This window comes from Rhopilema esculentum, chromosome 16, assembly GCF_057945365.1.
Source record: "Rhopilema esculentum isolate cy_ngs chromosome 16, ASM5794536v1, whole genome shotgun sequence".
Lineage (NCBI taxonomy): Eukaryota > Metazoa > Cnidaria > Scyphozoa > Rhizostomeae > Rhizostomatidae > Rhopilema > Rhopilema esculentum.
The window spans coordinates 7,787,241-7,802,857 of NC_142830.1; the positions used below are offsets into that span (position 1 = coordinate 7,787,241).

The 15,617-nt window shown below is 35.9% G+C and overlaps 1 pseudogene; it reads left to right on the plus strand.

Moving 5' to 3' along the window:
* LOC135682035 (beta-1 adrenergic receptor-like) lies at positions 1-12,971 on the plus strand (annotated as a pseudogene).
* Positions 12,972-15,617: the final 2,646 nt, after the last annotated feature.

Here is a 15,617-nt window from a genome sequence, read left to right on the forward strand (position 1 = left end):
AGTTTTTTAGATTCTTGAGTCAGGATGTCATCCGGTAGCGAATGGGAGCGGTCGTCTCCTCCCCAATATTTTGGAGGACAATAGTCTTTTGTTCTAAAACAATGATTAATTGTGACGTAATCTTATCAAAACAACAGGCTTGCCTCCACATATTTTACCAAGTGTGCCCCTGTGCAAGTTCTTGGGATGCGTTCTCCAAATAGTCACAAGAGATATGCTGCATTTGCTTTTAGTTAATTTTTCAATGAAAATTTGAGTTGAAGTACCACATTTGCAACTTTCCAGAACACTGCCTAAAGCTTATGGAATATTCTTCAAAGTAAGACATCTCTCCCGCTCGTTTGTTATTGTCCCTATGTAGCTCACAATTTCCAACATATTTCAAATGTTTAATTATGCTTGGGATCTTGCTACAAGTATTCCTTCTTAAAAATGTTTTTAGAACTGTTGGCTTCCACCATGACTATGCTTCCATGGAGTGTTTATGTCTCTTTCAGCAATGGCTTTTTTCCTAGTGCCCGTCAGAGCACCTGTCCTTTCTCCCAAATATTTCGCGTCCGTATGATACATCTTTACCATCGTCATATGATACTTCTTCATTTCAAACATCACCGGCCGGCTGCTCAGTGCCCATTTTTCATTGGTTTCTGTCTTCTTGTCCTTCTTCCTCGGCCGGTGTCATCTTTTCTTGCATTATGTTCACACTTCCTAGATCTTGCCTGTTTTAATTAAGCAATTACGCTTGCTTTCCCTGATAATCTAATTTCTTCGTTTAATTCAATATGTCATTGGTAGATAGAGCTCCAAATCTCATTGTACAACAGACAAATGACTTTCTTGGATGGATGAAAAAGTAAAAGTTGCTCTAATATCCAATGTTTTTATTGAGAAACAATCAAATCTGACCCAAAGAAGATTTAGTGTATGATCAATTTAATCAGTGTTTGGTGCTGAGTTTCACAGTTCAAATCTTTTGAATTAATCATATTTGTCGAATTTGGGGTATAACATTTTTCCAAACTAGGGATTTTTGTACATTGACTCTGAGCTTCCTTGCCGTGTTTTAACCAAAGCTGCACGCCATCTGTAAATATTCACATCACTGACTCAGTCAATATGCATTTCGCAATTCAATAGCAAGACGCACATTGCATCATCTGCTGGAAAATATGCTCCATACATTTTTCAGCTTAATAGCGCATCAAAAATCTAGCCCATTGTGTTGTGTACATTGGTCATCCATGCGTTCAAATGATGGTACAAGTATTTTTGCAATGAATTTTGATTTTGAGAAAGAATCTGTGCGTGGGTTTAGCAGAACTTCCACTGAAATAAAGACTTCGCCTCAATTATTTTGCTTGGGTTTTTCCCAGTTAAAATCAGGCTTTGCTTCTAGTGTAGCTACGCTGTCTGATCTAGAATGGCTAAGTTTTGTTTGACCGGTCTAAGGTGTGTTAAGAAAGTCGGACTACAAACAGGCTCTTCACTAGCAGCCTAGCTCTCAAACGGATCGAAACTTTTACACGATTACCGAAAGTATATATCTCTAAGAAAAGCCACAACACGAGATGAGATAAAGGTTGAATATGCTGACAAAAGTGGTGATTATGTTCCACTCAAGTTAGTAGATTGCAAAGAAGTCAAGCTAATGTCGAGTACTTTGAATCTGCTTTTGATGCTGCAAAGTGCTTGATGTAAAATTCATCTAATACTGTATTTTTTTCGTTGTGATGAGGCGAAACAAATAAATTATGAAACCGAACTGTCTAGTTATTAGGTTCCTGAGAGGCCACCATAGCAAACGATGAGTCCATGAATAAAAATTCAAATTCAATTTTTTTTGTCCAGATTTCATCTTGCTGCTTGTAATACTACATGCACCAAGAGAAGAGTCGTTCGAAAAATATACTTTAAAATGTATTGTTGGAAACATGCAAGCCACACCCAATGTCACACCCATTACTAAGCAAATTTACCCCTCACAATTCATCCCCCCCCCCCCTTTTTTCCTTCCAAGTCCTCTAGTGATGTTGTGGTTCCGTCCTGTAAAGTATGGATAATCTGTTCTATAATTAACGTTGTGCTAAAGCGGATTGGTGAATGCTTTCGTTAAATTATTCCAACACACTGAAATAATCAGTTTATGAACGATTTCTATCAGCATTGCGTGTTCTCTCATCAGATAGAAGTAGTTTGAGATTAAATACAAGCTGTTTCGCTGATTTTGGGATACTCACACAAGCATTGCACATTCATTCTAGAGCACTGCGTAGCTACGGCCCTCTGAACAAGGTTTTATGCACTAAACATGATTCATTATTCATTTATTTATTTAAAATGAGGTATAATCTGTTACAAAAGGCACTGAGAAGCAGAAACGTGCATGTTACTATAAACGCTTTTTGATAAGAAACTTGGATCTGGACTAAGTACTAAAAGTTTCTCAATTTGGCATTCAAATTTGGGCGTTTTGGCACAGAAAGTTTCTTAGTTGGTTTCTTATTTCCAGGACCTAAAACTGTCTTATTGTTTTGAAGTTGGGCATTTTGGGAAGAATATAAACGCAGATGATCATGAAAAGACCATGCAGATAAAGGATATGCTATCTTTTCCAAAGAAAAATCAACAAAATAGAATCTAGTGGCAAAAAATTAGTTAAAACGATCTATAGTAAGATCATCTCTACATCATCAATATCATATCATTAAGAGTTTTCTACTTCTCGTAGCCGTCTCTTAAAAGAACTCGGACTCATTCTTTGCTCTTCTTTTAAAAATAGAAATTTTACAGTTTATTAATTTTCTTGAGGCTAATAGTAAAGTTTCTAATTTTTTGCCAGTAGTTTCTTATAAACCAGTTTCTTGTAAAGAAAAAGCGTGTACCGCATTCGAAGAAAAGCTCGGGGCATCCTTTCTTGATATCATTCTTTCGTTTGGATGTTAAATGAGGGGGGGGGGGGGCGTTTCTCTTACTTCGCGTCAGAGCAAAGTAACAATAGCATAAAAAATAGCGCAACTTGCTTTCTTATCTTCTTTAACGAAATAGAATCAACAAAAAACATCATAAAAATGTAAAATATTTTCAACTTTGCGCCGAAATACTCAAATGTTTCAAAATTTAAGAAACCGGATTGTAAAGAAAGTTTTCTGTTGGAAACGTACTGAAATAACTTAAACTATATTTCCTTAACTAAGTTGATTTTCTTTTCTCCATGAATGGACATCTTATGAGTGGGCGTTTGAAAGAATGATGCGTTTTGTCGAAGTAAATGGGGTATGTATTTTGGTCCGTAATGGTGAATCTGTTTCCTTGAACCTGTTAAGAGTTAGAACCTGGTAAGAGGTTTTACACGTTTTTGTTACAGGACATACGTGGCATGTGAACAGCATTTTAGTTCCTCAACCTAAAGGAATTCGAAGTTTTCAATAATTTGTCAGTTAATTCTTGTGCATTTTTTAAGTCTAAGCCAGTGAAGAGTCACTTAGCGGTCCAAGTCTCTAAAAAGTGATAGTGACTCGTTTAAAATCAATTCAGAAAGTAATTCCAAACTTTGAATGACAGGCATATGGCAAATTGTAAGTAATCTTTAAGCTTATGATGACCTTTGAAGTATGGAAGTTTGAATTTCCGCCAGCTTCATAGAACGATGTTCGTTTGCGTGAAATTTCAAAGTTTGTACCATGTCCATGGCCACGCGGTGGACTGGGATGGACTTGTCCGGGACACGGGCGGGTTGGTGGGATTGGTCAGATCGATTTCCATTTTCGTGTTTTCAACAAAAATCCCTCGTTACAAAGAATGCTGCTTGAGAAATTTGCTTCTCCAAAAATGTTCGGAATAGGTAAAAATATTAAACAAGGCATTTCCCGCATTTTTTGAGAGCCTTAATGGCGTGGTTAAAGAATTTTCTTGTCAACCCCAGTTTTTCAGGGTGGCGACGCCCCTGACCATGTTTGGGTGAAGACTATAAATTCTTAAAAAGAAACTTCTTAATGCAGGTCCTTGAACAATAATTACTTACATTTGTTACGAACATGCCGTCTTTGCGAAATGAGGACAACCATTTAAAAAGCCTTATGTACACTATTGACAGCCGACTCGTGGATCCTTGCCTAGCGCTAGACAATGGTATTTTCTCTTTAGCTTGAAAGAGAGATTTTCAGACTGATCCAGCGAAACGGGGCACCTTTGCGGACCACCCTTTTCCTTGCCGAAAAGCTTAAAATCTTTTCGGAAAAGAAAACGAAATTGAGTTCTCTGGGAACCTGTCCTTCAAGTGAATTGTTTTAATTTTTGCGAGTTCTCATATGATCTTAGATGTGGAGCAAATCTTTAGCGCTTGGTGAATAGTTGTTTTTGAATAGATTAAAACCTGTCTTTGTTTTGGACATTTTCATTCATCGTACTATTTTTCAGGCGTACTGAAAATCTACGCGCTTTGAAGTTCGCCAATACAGCTGCTTTATTCCGGCACAGTTTTGAATTCGCAAATGCAGCTTTAATTTCATTTCTTTTTAATTATTCATACAATATGACCCCTAAGATATAGTGTTTGTTTACAGGGGGCACTTACGATGTTAATATTAGAATTATTACGATTTTAATATTAAAACTATTGCGATATTAATATTAAAATTTTCGTATCATAGATTACAATATATAGAAGGTTATTTGCCGTTGTCTAAAATATAGGAATAATATTTTATAAGACGAAAGTAAATAATGCATAGGTAATCAATGATCGGTAAATAAATTTTCTCCAAAAACACTACTTTCAAATTTCTTTTAAGTGGGTCAAACGTCCTAGAAGATTGTATTTCTCTAGGTAAAAATGTTGAAATTATTGTCACAATCAATTTTGTCAATATTTCATCTTTGATCTTGGAGGTCTCAAACAAAAATTTAGAGTTACCTTGAGATTTATCTGTTATAGAATTAAAGAAGGGAGTTTATAAAACTGCTCTTTAAGTTCCTTTTTTGATTATACCATGCTAGGCATTTGAAGCTCTTTTAGTAAGGGCGCAGCTTGCTCATCGTATGCACTATTTGTTAAATTTTGTTTGCCTCGATATTGCAGTTAGTCAAGGGTGCCAGGCCGCTCAGTATACCTGAAATATGGCCCACTTAGTCACAGAAGTGGTTGGCTATAGTCTGTCCTGTTGATATATTTTCGTCCAGTTTTTAATGTGCCAATGCAGCTGCTATATTTGCAATCTGTGCGGGTAAAGTCAAATTAAACTTGAGGCCTGAAATAAGATCACCTGCTAACTTGAACGATATTGTCGTGAAAGTACGAAAGTCGGCACTAACTCAACCTTGATTAAAATGACCAGCATTATCAGCTTGTAAAAAATTTAGTGATTGAAATGACTGGTATTGTTGGTCAATTGTAAAAAAAATTAAACCTAGAAGTTAAGTTCTTACAGTTAAACACATCTGACCAATGTACCTGAGATTACTTATTTTGACGAAATGTGGAGAGAGTAATTTCTCTTTCTACGAGCTCACTCTCTTGTCTAAAAAAATAGTGACCAAGTCGTGCTCACCACCAGTTCTTCAACTTGAGAGGACATTTCCTGACGAGAAAGAAATTTGGGCATTTATAAGAAGAAGAGAATGAAATAAAAACTGGAAAGAAAGTTAAAAAAAATATTTAAAAAGTTGGAAATTTTAAAGAAAGTTGAGAAGAGGATTAACAGTTCAAAATTTTCCTTGCACGTCCATTCTGGCTTAAGAATGTGACTTATATAAGTTTAAAAAAATCACTTATACAGATGACACTTGAAATTCATAACAGCAAATTATCATAAATGATAGTGCCGTTGTTCTCAGGTCAACTTTCAAGAACCGAGTTTGCTTAACTCTATATTGCAGAATAGTTAGACGAAAAGTTTGCAACCTATTTTACTTTTTTTGAGCAATTTTCCCATAAACATATGTGGAAAAAGATCAGAAAAAAATTCTAATTTCAGGGAAAGGAATTTGAGCACAAAGAGGGAATTTAAGGAAATCATATTTTTGGAAAGTGAAATCAATGCACACCACGTCATTTTATGGAAAAATGAAAGAAATTAAGCATTGATTTTGGCTTAACTTCTACATTATATGGCTGTTGTTATCTGTTCGTTTTTGTTGGCTAACTTCTTGCAATCTAAGAAAACATTGAAAATAAGCATCGCAAACCGTTTCTCTATGATCCCAGATTTTATTTTGTACTTTGTGGCGTGCTTCTTCACTGGTCTATTCTATCGTGAATTCATGAGAAAAACTACATGTGCTTTTATCCAGCCAACAAACTTTATCTAATGATCATCTACTTAGAGTCGGCCCCTTTGTCGGTAGGCAATTTCCTTGTCACGTTATGTATTCCCCTTGTGGCCTGAAAAAACAGGAAGAGAAGAGGCTTTCATCGTGAGAGCTACCACTTCTTCCCAGTGGCTTTTATCAAGTCGCAAAACCCTTTATAGCAAACATAGTTAGAAAATTACGCGAATGACCGTTGAGCAGAACGAAGTACGTGAAAGACCACTGTATAAGCGCAGGCAAAACTAAATGACCACAAGGATAAAATTATCATTTTAACAATCAAAGTTCAAGCACAAAGGAGTCAAAAACTTTCCATTGCTGATTTTGTTTTTATTTCCTTTAATATGCTTGGCTAGCATTGTTGTTTTCTGTAAGCGAATATGAAAAGATTCCTTTACCAAAAAGCCGACTAATAATAACTCCAAACCAGCATTAAATCTACAAGAATATGAAATGATTTCTACGTAATTTGTGTGAAGGGCTAGGTCAAAATGTCGTAGTAAAAAGCTATCTTTCTTTAAGCTTACACGGCTGACATGGTTTCATAAAACGACGATCCCCTCGTTAGTTTCAGTTAAACCTCACTAATTTCTATTTCATTCTTACCAAGAAATTAATTTTTCAATTAAACCATCTTTGCAAAATTTAGAAAGGGTTGCTTATACTGTAAATTTTTAAATGTGTTTACAGTTTAAACTAAATATCATTACAAAGATTATTTTTCGTCACTTCAGATGTATATAGAATTTTAACATATCGGGTCCTTTGAGGTATCTTTGTGTCTAATGCTTCGCCATTATATTACTAATAGGTTCTAGTGGTCATCCTTGAACAGGACATTTGCGTCAGATTGTATTTGCTTCACACAATCACTCAGGGCAATTAAAATGACAAGGATATGTACTGTTGTGATTTATTCACCTATCGAATCAGCATTGCACGAATTAGAATGATTAGTTAATTAGATAGTCGTAGAGAACCATGCCGTAAGGATTCCCACTGGCTGAATATTCTGTTACGTTCCTACTAAGCGTACGTTTTCTTGTGTGCTACCTGCGATACGGAACATAAAAGGATACTTTAAGGCAACAATGCCATTCCATTTGCCGTCATATTCTTTAACGGAACAGTTATAGACGTAAATAAATGACTGCACCATATCCCTTGGCAAGAACTTCGGTTAATCCGCACGTGTTGTTAATAGACACCTTGTTTTATAGATTTCTTCACATTCTCGATTCTTTTTCCATTCAAGCCTTTCTGCTAACTTATTAGGACCATGTATGATCCCATTTTAAGATTCAAAAGACAATTCAAGAAAAAGAATTTTGGGTGACAGGTTTGCCTATTCGGAAACGTTTGGAAAGGACACTCAAAATGGACCTTTCTATCTGCCCAAAAGATGTTTTGAGGAAGTAACTATTTTCATCCTTACGCCATTCTGAGGCTGATTTTGTCACCTTATTAATTTTTCAATTATTATAGATTGCCCATAATTAGTCGTTTGTAATTACGGTCTGTTTTCCTAAAAATTGAGAAAATAATTGGTCATCTGTTGGTTGCAAGGTAAATCAAACACCCATGCCATAAGGTTCGAAATGAAGATGCATTTGAGAAATATGTTTGCGTACTAGAGACAGTTAGCTGATTCTGGCGCTAACAATCCTTAAAAAGAAGTTAACTATTGACATCTTAAAGACCTTTGCAAAGGGAATAGTATATACACATTTCCGTTCATATTTGCCTTTAGCCAGAAAACTTTCTTTGCATCCGTTGGGCCGCAAATTGTTATGTTCACATTGGCAGCTGAAAAGGAATCGTTATTTTGAGTAATGCTACTGGCCTGCTTCAATAGCCTTTAAACTTTTGCAATGCTATGAGGTTTGTTTTGTGCAACTCACGAGATTCCTGTTACAAAATATACAGAAAAATACAGATAAATACATAAATTTACTTGTATGCATGTTCAGCATATTTCTTGACTATTCTAGCAATCTAAGAGATTTGTGTCCCGCTTCTGTTTGATTTATTCTCTTCGTATAGGCCTTCGAGGATTATTTATAGCATTTTTCTCTAATGGAATGATAATTTGGTGTTGTAAAAGCAAATAGAAACTTAAATATGAATCGAAGTTCTCAAAATAATAAGAAAGTTTAATAAAGATGCAATTTTGTACCTATGATACTTTGTTAAATTTGTGTACTTCTTTGAGTTGAATGCCAGGAATATTGTTGGAGGTAGGTCGTCATGCTTACCTAATCGAAAAAGCTCAGTTCACACTTACACACAGGTGTGCCGTCCAAAAATTGTCAAATTCATGCATTTGGCATCAATGTTTATATGAAAAGAAGCTCTTTTTCATCAGGAATGTCAAGTAAACGATGTGTTTTGTATTTTAACTCTGTCTTTTTGATACTTATCTTGAGTGATGTATGCTGAAGAAGTGTCAAACGACCATGACCGATAATAACATGAAGCAATTTTACACAAAGCGCTTTGAAATAAAAGTAAAATCAGATTCATTCTAGTTTATCAGGGATGGTTTCAGATTCCAAAAATACCTGAAACTGAAATTGCATGGTCCTTATCAAATGCGTTGGCTTTTTTGGATAAAAAATAAACTTTAGATTAAGGAAAATCTCTACATGTGATTCGCTTGATCTTTTTCTTCATCAGAGATATAGTAAATTGGTGACCAAGTAAATTTTCATCCTCCTCTCCAAAGGGTTTTGGGCGTGGTCAATTACATAATTTTAAGGTAAGGTATAAGATTAAGGGGGCGTGCTTTGAAGTTGCGTCACCTCAAAAATATAGAACTAATGCAAATTAGACATCGGTTTCTTTTCAAGGAGTGTAGGATAGTTCTCTTGAAAGCTTCTACAACTTCAACTCAACCCATCATTTCAAGGTATGATGCCAGATCTATGACAATAGCGCAAATCTATGTTTCCTTTTTCGATCGCTTCTAAACCTGACCGTTAAGAAGCGATCGAAAAAGACTAACTTTAAGTTTTTTTCAAGAAAACAAAATCAAACGGGCAAACATTGTTAGTTGTACAATTTTCAGACAAACATTTTACCAAAGAATGATGCGTAACCTGCTCAAAGGGGAATCTGTAAATGCATCTCGTCAAGGCTAGACCGCATTTCTTTGCAAATATGCATTTGCTTGAGCAGTTGCGGTTTACGAGAATTGACCTGCTGCATATGCGTCCACCATGGCTGCCATACCCGCTGCCATATGATTTTGAATTCAATTTCTTGACAGAAATTATTTTGAAATTTACCAACAGCGTAATTAACGTAATTTCTACTGAAAGGGTTTTTCTTTCACCTTATTCATTATTCATGCTATTGTCTTTACGACGTTTTATGACGTACTGTGGACTATGAAAAAAATAACATCCTTGTAGATCTTGCCAGGCGCTTTCATCATGTTTACCAGGAAGAAATCGGTGTCAACGACAAGTAAGTCACAGAAAGTAAGGCCCGAAAATTTTTACAAAGAAGTTCAGGAGAGTGCATAGTCAATGATGACAGACATGGGTGCATCAGACGCAGCATCGGTCATCACTCACCCGTCCAAACCTCTGGGACATTATCAAACTGGATTTCATACCTTCCTATTATTTGTGGCAGTGTTTATTGTACTGCATAACGCACTTGTTTTGGTGTTGTATCATAGAAGAAAAACGTTGCGCAGTGTTACTAACTCGATACTCGTGAGTACCGCTTGTGCCGATCTTATGACCGGTCTGCTGTTGATTCCATTATTAGTTTGCTCAGCAGCTTTGTCTGGTCGTGGGCCTATCTTATATCCACTGTACTTTACGTCGAACGTTATTGCAGACTTTTTAACAATAGCAATAGTTGGCAATTTGCTTCTTGTCATCACTGAGCGTTATGTTTCCTTATGTCATCCATATAGATATCCGCTCTTAGCTTGACGATCAATAGTCAAGACGGCCGTTTGCAGTCTGTGGCTTCTTTCCTTCGTAATTGCAGTCGTTCCTTTGATCTGGAGCTACGACGCTGTCGCAGGCAAACGGCCTAGCAAAAGTCAGCCGTCCCAGATATACTCAGTTATTCTCCTCGTAACAGTATTTTTCCTCCCTTCAGGTATCATACTTTTTTTCTTGGCTTCAATGTATAAAGTCGTAAAGAGGTTTGCGAGTCAAGACGTTGTCAGAGGATTGCGTTCAAAAGAACCGACAGGCTCGCAAAAGAAGGCAATAATTGTATTCCTGGCCATGTTTATCAACCTGCTTATTTGTTGGTCGCCAATGATTATTGTGAGACTCATTATGGATACCAATCTTCAATTTTCACCCGGCAAAGTGCTGCTGGAGATTCTTTTCACTCTGAGGTGTTCATCGTCTTTAGTAAATCCTGTAATATACGTTTGGTGTAAAGAAGACTTTAAGCTTGCAATCAAAGCAACATTCTTTAATATAAGCAGCAAGGCATTCAGAGGTACAGCCCAAAACAGTCACAAGAGCGTAAATGCTTTGAATCTGATGGAGGAAGCCAAGCTTTGAGCTGTTGTAGCAAGCAACATTCAAACAATATGCATAAATTTCAGCATCACAGCAATATTTTCGAACAATATTGCTTTTGTACCTTCCTTTGTACTGTTTTGTACATTTGTACTTTCATATGCCAGTGCAAGGACCTGTGTATATATCAACTGTTTTGAGCAGGCATCTTGATTGTAAAAGAACAGGGACATAGCTGCTTGCACCTTTACTTAATTAGAAAGGATGTCGCAACCTGGAGCAGCATGGAGCATCATTCTTACCTTTTCATGTCGGATTCATGTCGGTTTCATGTCGGATTCATGTCTGATTAAGTGAAATGCTACGAAAATGTCGCTTCGCATTGTCTCAACCAAAATCTAGTCCTGTATTCGACTCGACAGTGTAACTAAGATTGTTGTTATTGATTGAATTACTACAAGTCTTCTTTCAGAGTTTTTTAAAGGACCAGTGCTGCATTTCCGAACGTCACCGTGAACTTTGCTGTCAAAATGCATCGCTTGATGTGTGGTCATCATGGAAAGGAGCGGGGCCGGTGCTCCCCAATCATTCGCCTGTGGCGATTTTTTGCATTTTCCATTTGAACCAGAACCCATTTCATAGAAGTGCTCTTCTAGGAGATTGTTTATTTAAAGGGCTCGGAGATCCTCTTTTTATGCAGTTAGAAACAATTTTGTTAGACAGCCAACTTTTCTCAGATCAACATTACCATTTTCAGCTTCACCAAAAACAATTGATCGGTAAAGAGAGAGTTCTATTCCACTCCATCATTTGAAGTTGGAATTTCGTGCATTTTCTTAAGGATGAAGTGGAAGTGGAAACATTTTGTCAATTTATTGCTTGGTTTTCACAAAGCAAACGCATGTTTGTTAAGTGAGTTCAAAAATTGTGAAAATTGGAGATAGATATGCATGATGATGATTGAACCAGACTTTTATTCTTAACTTGCTTTTTAATTTTAGCACATTCTAGCCTCAAAATTCTTATAAAATTGTGTACTACTTTAGAAATTGTTCAACATGGAACGAATTCGTCAAGCTGCTTAAGTTTTTGTTTTAGTATCAACTTGGTTTTGTTTTGCTTGTGAGAATTAATGGGTATTTTGTTTACGTTTTGTTCAAATGGCTGCCACAGTTGTTTTGTTGTCATAATTGAGATATTCTTAGCACATTGCATATACGTTTTAATCCTAGATTACAAGTTCTGCTACTTAGGATAAAGTAAAGCGCAATTCAATTTGTAAGCAGCTTGGATTTATATTAGCGCTCAAATTCAAATCAGCTGGTCACAAGTTTTATCATGCAAATCGTAGTCTATCATTGAAGATTGTTTGAAATCTTCTATTTCTGTATATAGTAAATTATATAGGTACGAGCTTCATTCGTTTATATGAATTCTTACCGCAAATTTTCTGTAACTTTTCATTATTACTTTCGTTCGTTAACAATATTTTGCCAGGTGACAAAGATTACAAAAGCAATGTGAATAAGCATTAAAATATCTTTTATCCAGTTATTCATTAGTAGTAAGATGAAAAAGGACTTTCGTTCCATTTAATCCGTGTAGCACTGCTTTGGTCAAAAGGCAGGGAAAGGTGAATATGCTAGAAGCAGAATAGAGAAAAAGTTAACCGGAAAATTGCTGTAACGGTATCTATTTTCATTAAAACTTGTGTATTTGCTTTCATCAACAAAATAAATTACTTTAAAGGGTATATGTCGTGAACATGATTGGCTAATGCAATACAATTATCTTTTTTGTTCAGTACAAAGCATGTAATCAAGAGTGAATTTTTACGGCAGTAAAAATTAATTAAGATGAAATGAAAAGTCACGAAACGATTTACACTCCAAACGCTTTTGTTTTATTAGCCAACTGCTAATGCGACATATGCCCGTTAAAGTGTATTTGGTATCATGGTTGGCATTTATCTAATTTTTTGTTGCCCTTATTACAAGTCACTATAAACTTTATGTTGTACACAATGAAGCTTAGATAGAATGAAATATTACCCATGAATTTAATCACATTTCCAAGAATTTCAATATTTTGATTATTTAGTTTAAAGGAGAACTGACACGCAAAAATAACTTTGGCTTATTCTATGAAGAATTTGTCGCTGACTTCCAATCTAATGAAATTTCTCTTCTTAGATTCGCCGTTTTTCTGTTATTTGCACTTTTATCCGTCAATTACGCCACAGCCGGGCCTGTTCGCACTATGTTTGGACATAAGTTTGTCTAAGTTGATGATCTCACGGTAATTAAAGGAACATTTTCAAATCTGACAAACTTTGTAAGATTTTCGCTCGCACTGACAACTACAGTGTATTGAATAGGATAACATCGCACTGTCATTAGTGACATTTGATGGACGACAGTCTACAAGCCCTTACATTTGGACGAGGAGCGCTGGCACTTTTTTCTGTCCCAAATGCAGTCTCAGTTATAAATCAGCAACAAAGCAATCTTATTATTGCTTTACTGTCGTACAACCAGTCACAAAACACGCTAGTTTATCGACGACGCAAAAGTGAAAAATCAAACAGGTCCCAAGTGTTTTGGAGTTTCCCTCGGCCTGAAGCATCCTGGTTAAAGCAAACTTTATACGATGAACGAATATCTGATTTAGAGTTCAAGAAAAGCTTGATGATTAAAGGGAACACATTTTGGAGCATTCTAAACATTATGCCAAAATTATTAGTTTTATTCTAGAAAAGAGGCGATTGGTTTGCTCGGTTTTGGTTCATCTTTTCTTGAATATTGAGTACACAAGCACAGAATCGCCAGTCTGACAGACATGATGGCATGTCTTTCCCGTTTCATGCTGGTTAATCCTTGATTTTCATAGGCCCTATTCGCACTGCATCTAGAAACCTGACAATGCTAATCTCTTATTGCTCTATCTTCAAAAGCGGCAAGGGTTTTTCAGGAAGTAGCTTAATTGGTAGAGTGCAAACAGCAAAATCTGAAATCTGACAAATTGCAACCTTTCGACTAATTGGTCAAAGATTCCGTTGTAGAGCTCTGGAGCATTACAATCTCTTGAAAATCTATTATAACTAGGGGGTAACTCGACGGAGATGCCAGAATTATGTTATCACCAATAAAAAAGCCATGGGTGCTATTTGAAATCATATCCAGTGGCGAAGCTGGACTCCCATGGATGGTCGTGCCCATTGGCCACTGCGCAACAGAAATGCGCCTCCGCAATATTATCCAAAAAAATATTTCAGTGATCTAAGGAGCTCATATAGCAATTGCATGGCACTGCATTACTTTTCTGACACGACAGAAACAAACTAAATTTAAAAGTATAAAAGCTGCTTTTGTGTCTCCCCTGCCTCTGGCTGATACTCAAAATTCATTTTCTTTCCAAAGTGTGATGGAGGTTCCTGGCAACTTTTTTTTATTTTTGGTATTATTTACCCAAAAATCAGTTCACAGGATAATAAAGCTTGAACAAAAAACTTTTTCTAAAATTTTATCAAATTATTGCAACAATGGGACCAAAATATACACCTGTGGACTCAGATTTCAAATGTATAATAATTGCAAGCACTATTTGTTTTGCACACATAAAATTTAGAATTTCATTCAAAAAAGAGGCAAAAGTTTGGCTTTAAAGGCAAACTTGACTGTGAAGTGCAAGGCATGTATCAAGAATTAGATGACAAATGAAACAGATGAAACAGAAATATTAGAATATCTGCTGAAGACAGTACTGTCATGCAGCATTATTGATCTAGCCACAGTTAAAAAGCACTAAATAGTGAGTGGCAGAATGAAGGCAATCTTTCTTTAAAATCCTTGAGACCTGTTTTTTCATCAGGTTTGTTGCATTAAGATTTGTAGGTAGCCACTTTGTTAAGCTGAACCAAACCACTCACAGAGATTCACCAATCAATTAGATACTTAATTTAAGGTTATGCCTTATGAGATAATGATAAACTACACCATGTATGACAATATTTGAAAGTTGCATAAGATGAAATAACCATTATAAGGTTTGAATAAAATTCCAATTGAAAAGCAGCATTAAATTAATCATTGAAAAACAGATCATGACAATTTATGAATAAACAGGGCAGCATACACAAATGAAGAATGTTCAATAAATTTCTTCAGTGTCCAGCTAGGTGGAAATACTGAGATCAGATGACTGGGGTCACAAATTTAATACAGAATAATCATGAGCCTGAGAGCTATTGCAGACAACAGTGTTTCTTGAGCAAAAAATTAAGGGGGGTATGTCTAATAGCTTAAAGATTATTTCACCCTGCTTATTTAAGACAAACTGACTAATTCATGGAGAAAGTTACCTATATTAAGGAAAATATATGCACACCCAAGGAAACTGCACACAACCAAATTACATGGAAAGCAAGGGAAAAAATCAGAAAATCACTAGGCTGAGCTTGAAAACATATCATCAGAAACATAAACAAAATCATCAACAGGTTGATCAATGGTTGATCAATCAAATTTCATTTTTCCCTTTCACGTGTTTTAAGGAGGGTAAAACTCCAGTAGAGCTAATTTGCAAAGAGGTTTTCTACGATAAATACTTTCAAAATTCAGAACTTTCTACTGGGAAGATTCTAGTCCAAAAATACATCAAACACCTCGTAACTAATGTAAAATGAATAGATATTTATGGACATTTTGCCCCAAATGTTCATAATACTTTCGTCTTGAACACCTAAGTATACTGTTTTCAAAATAATTATTGATTATTTTATTGATTGATTGATTGAGTTTATCCCGTTCAGTGTGC